Source organism: Oncorhynchus gorbuscha, linkage group LG19, assembly GCF_021184085.1.
Source record: "Oncorhynchus gorbuscha isolate QuinsamMale2020 ecotype Even-year linkage group LG19, OgorEven_v1.0, whole genome shotgun sequence".
Lineage (NCBI taxonomy): Eukaryota > Metazoa > Chordata > Actinopteri > Salmoniformes > Salmonidae > Oncorhynchus > Oncorhynchus gorbuscha.
Genome location: NC_060191.1, coordinates 20,658,456 through 20,670,758, shown reverse-complemented (window position 1 = coordinate 20,670,758; position 12,303 = coordinate 20,658,456). Strand labels below are relative to the sequence as shown.

Sequence of the window (12,303 nt, the reverse complement as noted above, 5' to 3'; positions counted from 1 at the left end):
CCTTGTGCTGGGGACAGAAGGTCACTCTAAAATATGCAGTTATGTCACACAACACAATGCCACAGATGTATCAAGTTGAGGTAGTGTGCAGTTAGCATGCTGACTGCAAGAATGTTGCCAGACAATTTAATGTTAATTTCTACCATAAGCTGCTCCAATGTTGTTGTTAGAGAATTTGGCAGTGTGTCAACCTATTTTTTTAAAGATATCTGTGACCAACATATGTAGGCGTTACTACAGTCCCTTGTTCGAATCCAGGCTGTATCACATTGGCTGTGATTGGGAGTCCCATAGGGTGGCGCACAATTGGCCCAGCGTTGGCCGGGGTAGGCAGTAATTGTAAATAAGAATTTGTTCTTAGACTGAATTGCCTCGTTAAAAGGTTAAATAAAATCTGTATTCCCATGTGAAATTCATAGATTTGAGTCTAATTTATTTATTTTGACTGATGTCCTTATATGAACTGTAAGTCATTGAATGTTGCATTTATTTTTGTTCAGTTTGTACACTGCTCAAAAAAATAAAGGGAACACTTAAACAACACAATGTACCGGTAACTCAAAGTCAATCACACTTGTGTGAAATCAAACTGAAGCAACACTCACTGACAAATTTCACATGCTGTTGTGCAAATGGAATAGACAACAGGTGGAAATTATAGGCAATTAGCAAGACACCCCCAATAAAGGAGGGGTTCTGCAGGTGGTGACCACAGACCACTTCTCAGTTCCTATGCTTCCTGGCTGATGTTTTGGTCACTTTTGAATGCTGGCGGTGCTTTCACTAATGGTAGCATGAGACTGAGTTTACAACTCACACAAGTGGCTCAGGTAGTGCAGCTCATCCAGGATGGCACATCAATGAGCTGTAGCAAGAAGGTTTGCTGTGTCTGTCAGTGTAGTGTCCAGAGCATAGAGGCGCTACCAGGAGACAGGCCAGTACATTAGGAGATGTGGAGGAGGGCAACAACCCAGCAGCAGGACCGCTACCTCCGCCTTTGTGCAAGGAGGAGCACTGCCAGAGCTCAGCAAAATGTGCATGTGTCTGCTCAAACGGTCAGAAACAGACTCCATGAGGGCCCGACGTCCACAGGTAGGGGTTGTGCTTACAGCCCAACACCGTGCAGGACGTTTGGCATTTGCCAGAGAACACCAAGATTGGCAAATTCGCCACTGGCGCCCTGTGCTCTTCACAGATGAAAGCAGGTTCACACTGAGCACATGTGACAGAGTCTGGAGATGCCGTGGAGAATGTTCTACTGCCTGCAACATCCTCCAGCATGACCGGTTTGGTGGTGGGTCAGCCATGGTGTGGGGTGGCATTTCTTTGGGGGGGCTGCACAGCCCTCCATGTGCTCGCCAGAGGTAGTCTGACTGCCATTAGGTACCGAGATGAGATCCTCAGACCGCTTGTGAGACCATATGCTGGTGCGGTTGGCCCTGGGTTCCTCCTAATGCAAGACAATGCTAGACCTCATGTGGCTGGAGTGTGTCAGCAGTTCCTGCAAGAGGAAGGCAATTGATGCTATGGTCTGGCCCGCCAGTTCCACAGACCTGAATCCAATTGAGCACATCTGCGACATCATGTCTCGCTCCATCCACCAACGCCACGTTGCACCACAGACTGTCCAGGAGTTGGCGGATGCTTTAGTCCAAGTCTGGGAGGAGATCCCTCAGGAGACCATCCGTCACCTCATCAGGAGCATGTCCAGGCGTTCTAGGGAGGTCATACAGGCACGTGGAGGCCACACACACTACTGAGCCTCATTTTGACTTGTTTTAAGAACATTACATCAAAGTTGGATTCGCCTGTAGTGTGGTTTTCCACTTTAGTTTTGAGTGTGACTCCAAATCCAGACCTCCATGGGTTGATAAATTTGATTTCCATGGATACTTTTTGTGTGATTTTGTTGTCAGCACTTTCAACTATGTAAAGAAAAAAGTATTTAATAAGAATATTTCATTCATTCAGATCTAGGATGTGTTATTTTAGTGTTCCCTTTATTTTTTTGAGCAGTGTATGCATATTTAGAAACTGGGTGGTTCGAGCCCTGAATTCTGATTGGCTGACAGCTGTGGTATACCTGGGTATGACAAAACATTTCTTTTTAACTGCTCTAATTACATTGGTAACCAGTTTATAATAGCAATGAGGCACCTCGGGGGTGTGTGGTATATTGGCCATATACCACACCCCCTCGTGCCTTAATGCTTAAGTTTTTCACAGGAGGTTGGTGGCACTTGTGATAATTACTGGAGCAGAATTAGTGGAATGGTATCAAACACATGGTTTTCAGGTGTTTGTCAATCAATTTGCTCCGTTCCGGCCATTATTATGAGCCATTCTCCCCCCCAGCAGCCTCCTGTGGGGTATGTATGTACAGTATATGTATATAAACCTATCAACCTTTATGAAAGATAATGAAATGTACAAGTACAGTGCCTTCAGAAAGTATTCATACCCCTTCGAGTTATTCCACATTTTGTTACAGCCTGAATTCAAAATAATACTTTTTTTCTCCTCACCCATCTATACACAATACCCCATAATGACAAATTGGAGACATGTTTTAGAAATCTTTGCTAATTTAAGTATTTACTCCCCTGGTCAATAGTTTGTTGAAGCACCTTTGGTTGCGATTACATCTTTGAGTTGTCTTGGGTATGCCTATCAGATTTGCACATCTAGAATGGATTTTCTCCCACTCTTTCTTGCAGATTTTCTCCAGCTCTGTTAAGTTAAATTGGGAGTGGCGGTGAACAGCAGTCTTCAAGACTTTCAATGGGATCCACGTTTAGGTTTTGGCTGGGCCACTCAAGAACTCACATTCTTGTTCTTTAGCCAATCCAGCATTGCTTTGGCTGTGTGGTTAGGGTCCTTGTCCTGTTGAGATGCAAATCTTTGCCCCAGTCTAAGGTCATTTGCACTCTGAAGCAGGTTCTCATCAAGGATTTGCCTGTATTTGGCTTCATTCATTGTTCCCTCTACCCTAACCAGTCCCCTAGTCCCTGCCACTGAAAAACATCCCCACAGCTTGATGATGCTACCACCATGCTTCCCGGTAGGGATGGTGTTAGACAGGTGATGAGCTGTGCCTGGTTTTCTCCAGACATAGTGCTTTGCATTCAGGTCAAAGAGTTCAATTTGTCTTATGATCTCAGTCTTTCGAGTGCCTTTTTTCAAACTACAGGGGCCTCATAACAGTTATGTAAATTTCACAATAAATATTTGCTTGCGCCATTTTTGAAAAGTCAGTGCAGATACAAATATTGACATTTATAAACTTGGCACACATCATACATAGTCATGTTTCCTTTATAATAAAACAGCCTGCGTGAACTAGCATTAGTTAGATGAAACGGCACAGCAATACTGCAGCCCATACTGTCAAATACAGTATGTTACATAAACTACCGGCCTATTTACTGTGTTGGCAGAATGTTTTAATCTTTATCAGTAATTTATGCTGTATCTGGAAAAGGAATGTATGCGTTTCTTAAAGTGAAAACCATGGCAAATTGTCGTGGACCTGTCAGCAGATCGTTTGATTTCAACAATGTTTTGCATCGACTTTTCCACCAAACCTAAATAAAATAGGACGAACTTGTGTGTTTTTGTTCTAGTTTACTTTTTTATTTATATTATATAGTAGGCCTACTATTGATATTCATTACTGCATTGTTGGGAAAGAGCAAGCAAGAAAGGCCTTTCACTGTACTTCTGCACATGACAATGTAAACTTGATAAATAGGCCTACTTCAATGTAAAATATAAAATTCAACTGTATACCGGCATTATAAACTGCACTTCTTATGATCTTGCAAAACTTGAAATAAATATAGCCTATATATTTACTAGGCTACTAGGTCAAATTAAATCAGAGATGCACATGGTAATTTGTTGTATGGGTCCTTCGGGAATATGAACCCATCATGGCCAGAAAAAGTGAGGAATATCTTTTCAATGGTTGTGAAAATAAATAAATAAGGACAATATTGCTGTATAATCATTTTAGATTCTAAAAGTAAAATCTAAAACAAGAATGGTTGCTTTCTTGTTAATCGGTTAAACCCCATTTTTAAAAAGCTTGTCATCATATCCCACATTTGCACAAAATACTTACTTTCCAAGTTTGCATGGAGGTTTGCAAATTTTGTACATACAGTATGCACGGTATATTAATGAGGCCCCTGGCATGCTGTCATGTGTCTTTTTCTCAGGAGTGCTTTCCATCTGGCCGCTCTCCCATAAAGCCCAGATTGGTGAAGTACTGTAGAGACGGTTGTCCTTGAACTCTGTAGTTCTGTCAGAGTGGACATTGGATTCTTGGTCACCTCCCTCACCAAGGCCGGTCTTGCCTGGTTGCTCAGTCTGGTCTGACGGCCTGCTCTAGGCAGAGTCTGGGTAGTTCCATATTTGTTCTATTTCCAATGATGGAGACCACTGTTGTTTTATACCCATCCCCAGTTACATGCTTTATCCGTGTCAATCTTTGTGGGGCAAACCACTTTTTTTTGTTGATGTATGACAGCAAAGCCACTACACAACACTAAACAATACATTAATTGCACTGTAATGGTGACTAACGGTGCCCACAAACTGTTAGGGCCAACATAAAGCTGTCCCAACAGCAGAGTCCCAACATCAGGGTCCCAACAGCAGGGTCCAAACACCTTACCACTTCTACACCTGGCTATCAGCGGAGCCTTGTCTGGCAGTGAAACAGTTCATTCAGCCTCATTTACTGCCTTTAAAAAAACATAGATGATATGGCTAACTTGCTTAAATAAATTGTGGTTTCTACTCACAATAGAGAAGTACAAACTATGGCATAAGGGGACGACGAGAGGATAAGAAGCAATCCGTCATTTCGATTAAGACATTAATGAGTGAGCTAGGACGGACGTAGTCGATATAACTATTTGTTCAGCACTTTTAAATGTACAGTGACCGAATTCAGCACATGGGCCCTATTCTCCCTGTACACCAAGCCAGAACCGTAGGATAAATAAAGGGGGCATGTAAGCAGACAATGAAAGCTCTTACACTATTCGATGACATATCTATAAAACAGGCTCTAGAAAAAATGTGCAGCAACAAGTCTGAACAGTAGGCTAAGTTATGAGGGGAAAAGGAACCAAATGATTAGGGTGGGGCACATGGGCTACTAACAGCTTACTACACAAAATACACTTAGTATTACTTTCTTAGCTACAGTATACATATCTCCCTGGCATATTACATCACGTAAGCAGCAGCATATAAGATATTTTTGGACTCACCTTGTTGTGCTGTGCTCACTTGAATAGGAGGGTGGCGCGGCAGTCCATCGTGGGCAAATTTTGTAATCAAACTTTGTCATCAATATCTGTCATTCTCTGGATTTATGGTGCTTTCAAGACAACTGGGAACTCTGAAAAAAACAAGGTTGAAACATGATGTCAGTGATCTTCAGGTCAGAGCTCTAGAAAGAGGCCTGAGTTCCCAACTTGCAATTTCGAGTTGGATGACTGTTCAAAACGTATTTTTCCAGTCTGTACTCATTTTCTTCCGAGTTTCCAGTTGAGAGTTTGCAGTTGTTGAACTGGGTTGACAGCATGGCCAATGTTGAATGTTTATAATTCTAAGCTTGGAAAAGAGACCCTTAAACCCAGACTTGGACCACACACCCACTCCCATGAATAGCAGGCTAGTGATTGCTTTGCAATGCTTGCAGTTAGCCAATGATTCCGTCCAAACCACTCATTGTTGAATATGCGATTTCTAACTTGTTGTGTAGTGTTTATGTCCAATGGCAGATGAGCACCGATACGTTTTATCTATAGTTTCTCTTCATTATTTCTCTTCATATGACAAGGATTGAAAAGTATGTGCTTAGTAGATTGTCGACTTGATTCATGATGATGACTGCTAGCTAAGATTTTGAAAGTATGATGTTGACATGATCAGTCCAATCAAAGCTACAGTAGATATAACTTTATTTGACATAATTGTATCTGTGGCCAATGACCTTGAGCCTTCTTGGATGGGCACTTCTAATGTAACTCTATGGCAGCAACCAAGGGGCCTGAATTTTTTAGCTCCACCTGTAGATTTTGCAGCGACATGGTGTCCCCATGAGTGACAGAACAATGAGCCAAACACGGCGCAACTAGAGAACATTACCAACTCCTACACTTCGTATTTTCTGTTGGCTGCCCCACCACCACAGAAAGCACTGAGCTAGGCTGAAACACCTGTGTTTTGGAGCTCCCTTACTCAAGAAAGCAAAAAAGAGACCATGTTTGTATGCGGCTTTATTAACTCACCTGCCCTGAATGACGGGTCGCCACTGGCCTCATCACAATTCTATGTTGGACATCTACAGACAGTTCCTTGAACTTTATGGTATAGTTACTGCTCTGACTTGCGCTTCTTCGTCGTCTTTGGGATTGGGTTGGCAGGTCGCATCCAACTTTTAGGTGCAGGTGAAGTGTGGGGCCAGTTACAGACTACCTACATGAACGTCTGGTAATACAGATTGGGAAAGTAGGAAAATTACCCTGCCAACTTTAACCCTCACTAAAAATAACACCACCCTATTCCACTACATAACCATATCTGATCCTGCTAGAGGCCAACAGCATGGGAGAACAGTACATTACCACTCAATACCCCCTGCAACTCTTCAGCAGTAATACTTTGCAATCAAATCAAAGTTTATTTGTCACGTGAGCCAAATATAACAGGTGTAGATCTTACAGTGAAATGCTTACTTTCAAGCCCTTAACCAACATATATTAGGTAAACAATAGATAAGTAAAGAAATTTGGGGTGGTGACGGGACACAATGCATAGTCCGAGTAGACATTTGATTAGCTTGGGGGTAAAAGCTGTTGTGAAGCGTTTTGGTCCTAGACTTGGCACTCCGGTACCGCTTGCCATGTGGTAGCAGAGAGAACAGTGTATGACTGGGGTGGCTGAAGTCTTTGACAATTTTTAGGGCCTTCCTCTGATACCTCTTGGTATAGGTGGTCCTGGTTGCCAAGCATCTTAGCCCCAGTGATGTACTAGGCCGTACGCACTACCCTCTGTAGTGCCTTGCGGTCGGAGGCTGGGCAGTTGCCGTACCAGGCAGTGATGCAACCAGTGCGCTCGATGTTGCAGCTGTAGAACCTTTTGAGGATCTGAGGACCCATGACAAATCTTTTTAATTTCCTGAGGGGGGAATATGCTTTGTTGTGCCATTCTAGTTTGGACCATTCTAGTTTGTTTGTGATGTGGACAGCAAGGAACTTGAAGCTCTCAACCTGCTCCACTGCAGCCCCCTCGACGAGAATGGGGGCGTGCTCGGTCCTCCTTTTCCAGTAGTCCACAATCATCTCCTTTGTCTTGATCACATTGAGGGAAAGGTTGTTATCCCAAGTACTTCTCTGCAGCTGCCACCACACAACTATTTTCTGTGACTTACGTTCCATTTATGCAGTACAGTTGACAACCATGGCTATGAATGCTAAAAAACCCACCTTACTGAAGCACATATTATTCCCAGCCCTCTCTCGATTGGGTCCTTTCAGGATCCCTCACCCTGTACCCATCTTCCTCTACCACTGTTTTTGCTGCTTCAGTGTGCACACACACAGTCTGTACTACTCTGAACCTGGCAACCTCAACCTATCTTTCTCTCACTGGACACATCTGATCACCAGCCCCATGGGCACCCCCACAGCTTACTTTACTTTCTCCACCGATACTTCACATTCTTTTATCTCATTACCCACTGCGCACTTCTTACATCTAGGAATCTCCCTCCTATACACTGCTGCAACATGACCATTAGCTTGTCACCTAAAACACTGTACTATTTTTGGAATAAAAGCTCTCATGAAATAACTAACACATCCTAACTTGACCTTGTCAGGAAAAGACTCTGCCTGAGCTACCAGAACACATACCCCTCTTTTTCCACTTGATGGCAACCTTCCTCATAACATTGTTTCCCTCTACACTCACTTCCTTTTCGGCGGTTACCACTGCACCTGCCACCACATTGAATTAATCCTCACTCTTGTCACGTTCAATTTCCTTCTATAGCTCTTCCAAAAGTTCTGTGTGATCCTCTATTCCATATTCTCTCAAAACATGTTACATCTTTCTCCTTTTTTTCTTCTTCACCCACCATCTTCTCAGTCATCATATCTTCCAGAAGGCTTGTGAAATCCCCCACTCCATATTTACTCATAATATGTTCCACTTTCCTCCTTTCTTTCCTGTCCACCATCTTACAGGTCATCTCGACTCAGCGCCCGGTGGAAACCCTTGTCTTGTCTCAAAATCTTCTGACATTCACTGTCAACTGTGAGACCTTATACAGACATGGGTGTTTCTTTCTAAATTATGTCCAAACAATTGAATTGGCTACAGGTAGACTCCAATCAAGTTGTAGTGATATCTCAAGGACAATCAAAGGAAATTAGATGCACCTGAGCTCAATTTGGAGTGTCATAGAAAAGGGGTGTGAATACTTATGTAAATTAGATATGAATGTATTTCATTTTCAATACATGTGCAAACACATTTCTAAAAACAGTTTTTAGAAATGGTCATTATTGGTTATTGTGTGTAGATGGGTGAGAAAAATTAAAATGGCATCCGTTTTGAGTTCATGCTGTAACACAACAAAATGTGGAATAGGTCAAGGGGTATGAATACTTTCTAAAGGCACAAGTTTGCACATTAGCAACATCACCCAGATGACCTCATCGAAGGAACAGTTCCCGTCCCATCCATAGCCTTGAATCGATTGCCTGCCTCTCTTTTCTCTGCAGCCAATCGGGGTATGAAGGTTTCCCCCTCTCCCGTTTCCATTTGACGTTAGCTACACTGGGACAGTTCAGTCAAAGAGTATCGTGTGGTCATTGGTGTTTTAGATTGGCAGTCAACTTCTGTCTGTTTTGCGATTGGCAGGCGACATAATTTGGCTACCTCAGCTGGCTCGACTCAGAAGCGCCTTGGTTGACATTGTTGTTGTTGTAAGTAAGAAACTACTTTGTCGTTGAGTCCTGTTTTGGATTTACAGTAGACTGCAACCTCTGGATTAGCTCAAAATCAGGAAAAACTGGTCTAATAAAGGTGGAGGTTTTCACAGTATTTGTCAAGAGGGAGGACTATTATGGGACGATGAAAGAAATGTCTGCGAGGCCGCTCAAGGTAAGCAGACAAGGGACACTCAACTGCTAGCTAGCTAGCGACTTTAGCTTGTAACATTATAGCTAACTGGAAACATTTTGGACAGGACGACCCGTAGCTGGCTTTGTATGAACGTGTTTAATGAGTTGGAAGGATCTAGCTCGCTAACTCATTAAATTGGAAGTTTTAAGTGGGAGACTCCTAGACGGCTAAAACATGAAACAGAGCTGGTTCGATTGACCAACTAGTAAACTAAGTTACCTAGCTGATGTTAGCTAGTCAGCCCAGCTAGCTAACTAATTTAGCTACAATCTCGCTAGCAAGTTAGCTAGACCTGTTACCGTAACTTATTAACGGGATAGCTAGCTATAACGTTAGCTTCCAATTTAATTCGAGTTGCGTTAACAATGTCGCTTCGGTAACTATGCCTTGCTAGCTAACGTTAGTTAACGACGTTCAGGATAACTTTGCTAACATTAACGTTAACTAGCTGGCTAGTTCTCTCAATTGCTCATCTGCCTAGTTAGCCAGGAAAGGATAGGACGAAAATGTACTATGCTTAGTTAGCTAACTAACGCATAGCCCATTCATAGACGATATACACACATCAGTCGGATCCTTTATTAACGTTACATTATTGGGCTAACTAACGGTATGTTGAGTTAGCTGACTAGTTAGCCATTCTACTCTCTCCTGGTATCATCCCCTCCCCATCTAACGTTAGGCCTGAATCCATTTGAGGAATGAGCAACTTCAAACGGGAGGCCTCTGCCAGTCCTGTCGGTGAAATATTCAGCAAGTCGTAGCCCTGTTGCTTGCTATAATTAACGTTTAAAGTAAACGTTATATCAATGCAAAGGACTCCTGCTTTATAGTTATTTACCCCAGAGAGTTTAATACTTGCCCGTATTTAGGCTATTGCTTAGTTAATTGTAAAACATTGATACTACATTTAAATGACAATCTTAGGTCACTAATATATTTTTCCCTGGATGATTGAAACCAGTGACATAGGCTTTGACAGCTCCACAGTGGGTTTATTTAAAGACCTCTCGTCATTATGTAAACTATGCGTTGCGCCATTGCCAACACCACTACAATGAAAGGGTATCATTACACTTGAATTATTCAGCTCTTTATTTACAATTTATTTTGTTTGCTTGTAGTCTAGTATAGGCAGACAACCTGCAACATAAAAGTAGGATAGTGACAGGCTCTTCACTGCTTAGGCATACAGTGCCTTTTCTCTTTTTCATTATGTAAAGAAGGCACATTGTTAGAAGATGAGGAAGACTAACCCTTATCAACTCTACCTTCCCTGTAGCTTTCTGACTGCTGTTTGTATGCACTTGAACCTGAACCCATGCTTGTCTTGCTCCCACTATAAGTACACTATGCATTATAACATGATGCATGTAACAGATGAAGCATCATTTTGGGATTTGTTATATCTGTGATTTGGCAGGACATTTTCACTTACGACCATGTGATTGTGGTGTCATTCAAGTTGTGACCATTTGCATTAAACCATTAGTCGATTGAGCCTACCACTTGAGGAGAGAGAGAGAGAACAAAAGGGACAAATGCAGCAAATGCCTTTATATTAGTACACGTAGAATTCCGGGGGAGCGCGCAAGCACAGTGGAATTCTGAGGGATCTGTTTTTGCAGTGGGAGGAAGAAATGCATCTATCCCTCCTACCTCTACACATTTCAATGGCAATGCAGGGGGATGCTGGAAAGGCAAACTGGAAGGGCTAACTGGCAAGAGGAGTGTTCCTCAGTGAGCAGACTGCTAGGGTGTGTGTGTGCAAGTTTGCATTGTTACGCAAGTCTTCCCTTTTTCAAGGAACGCATTGATCCATGCAGCGTCACACAGAACACCTGAGGTCATCTTTTGGGGAGCCTGTATAGTGTCCCTCTGTGATATTGAGATAATCTAGTACAACTAAGACACTGTGAATTACTGTTTTTTGTAAATTATCCAGCAGTAAATATCAAATATGATTGACGATAGGGTCTGTGGTCATATCTTAATATTGTTGCATTGGATTAGATACAAAGTATCTAAGATGAGAAAAACATGTCTAGACTGTGGATTCTCACTTTACTATCTCGGCCTTGAGGCTGGGTGACTATCAGCAGGTGCAGACAATTTACAGCTTGAGAACTAAAGCAGTACATCTCCATTTACCCAGTACTTTTCCATCATTGCGCATTGCAGCCATACAAAGGTTATCACATATATACAGTAATCATGGCACTGGTGTAGCCCCACACCGACGCCCAGGGTAATCCCCAACATTGCACAATTAAAAAAATTAAAAACGACAATATCACATAGAACAAAATGGTGTTCGGATGGCATTTGTTTGACAGTGATCACTAATTGTTTTGCGTAGAGCCCTTTGACTCTTGACAATGAAACATGGCAAATCTGTGCTTCATAGCTTAATTTGCAACTTTTCATGCTTCTCCACCAACATTCAAATGGTTTGTTTTTTTGCCTCTAAAGAAGCCCTGCGATGTATAAACACTACACTATGTCAAACAGGATGGCTGGCTAAATCACAGGTGGGAGAAACATGACACTGATGACAGAGAGCATTATCGCCATAATCCATCAAGGCAAGGGATTATCCTATTGATGTCATAATTCGCTTCGGTTTTATCACCAGTTGAGCATTGTGGAAATTTTCAGGGTGTGCTTGGCTAATTTATTGGTGTCCTTTAGCCTGTGTGAGAGACACAGTGAAGTCATCCACACATGACTGATCTGTGTGCAGTTCCTTTGTGAGCACTCAAGTCTTATTCGGACAGTTCTTTGGAGAAAAACCCCCAGAGTCCATCCATTTGTCCTTCAGGATTCTTTCCCTCTTTCCACTCTCTTCAGCTAGCACTCTCCAAGCTCTAGTCTAAATGGTGTATCACTGTACAGTTTATAAATGATCAAGCCCTACCTGCGTGAAGTTATGAGTTAAGCCTAAACCTTCTATCTCTCACACAGAGCCATTTAGCCTACCATTGTGTTGGTTGGCTTTAGCCATCTTGACTGTCTCTGTGTGGTAGTAGAGACTGAATATTATATTTCAGTGTGGAACCCTGCTTCCGCAGCAACGCCTAATCTAGAGGTACA

General features: G+C 42.4%; 1 protein-coding gene across 2 annotated transcripts in view; it reads left to right on the top strand.

The window, feature by feature from the left end:
• The first annotated feature begins 8,979 nt into the window (after positions 1-8,979).
• Positions 8,980-12,303, top strand: part of LOC124004681 (OTU domain-containing protein 7B-like) — a 50,075-nt gene continuing 46,751 nt past the window's right edge. For both annotated transcript variants that reach the window (XR_006833508.1, XM_046313372.1), the window contains exon 1: positions 8,980-9,189. The gene's annotated coding sequence lies outside the window, so the exon portion shown is untranslated. The remainder of the gene's footprint in view (positions 9,190-12,303) is intronic.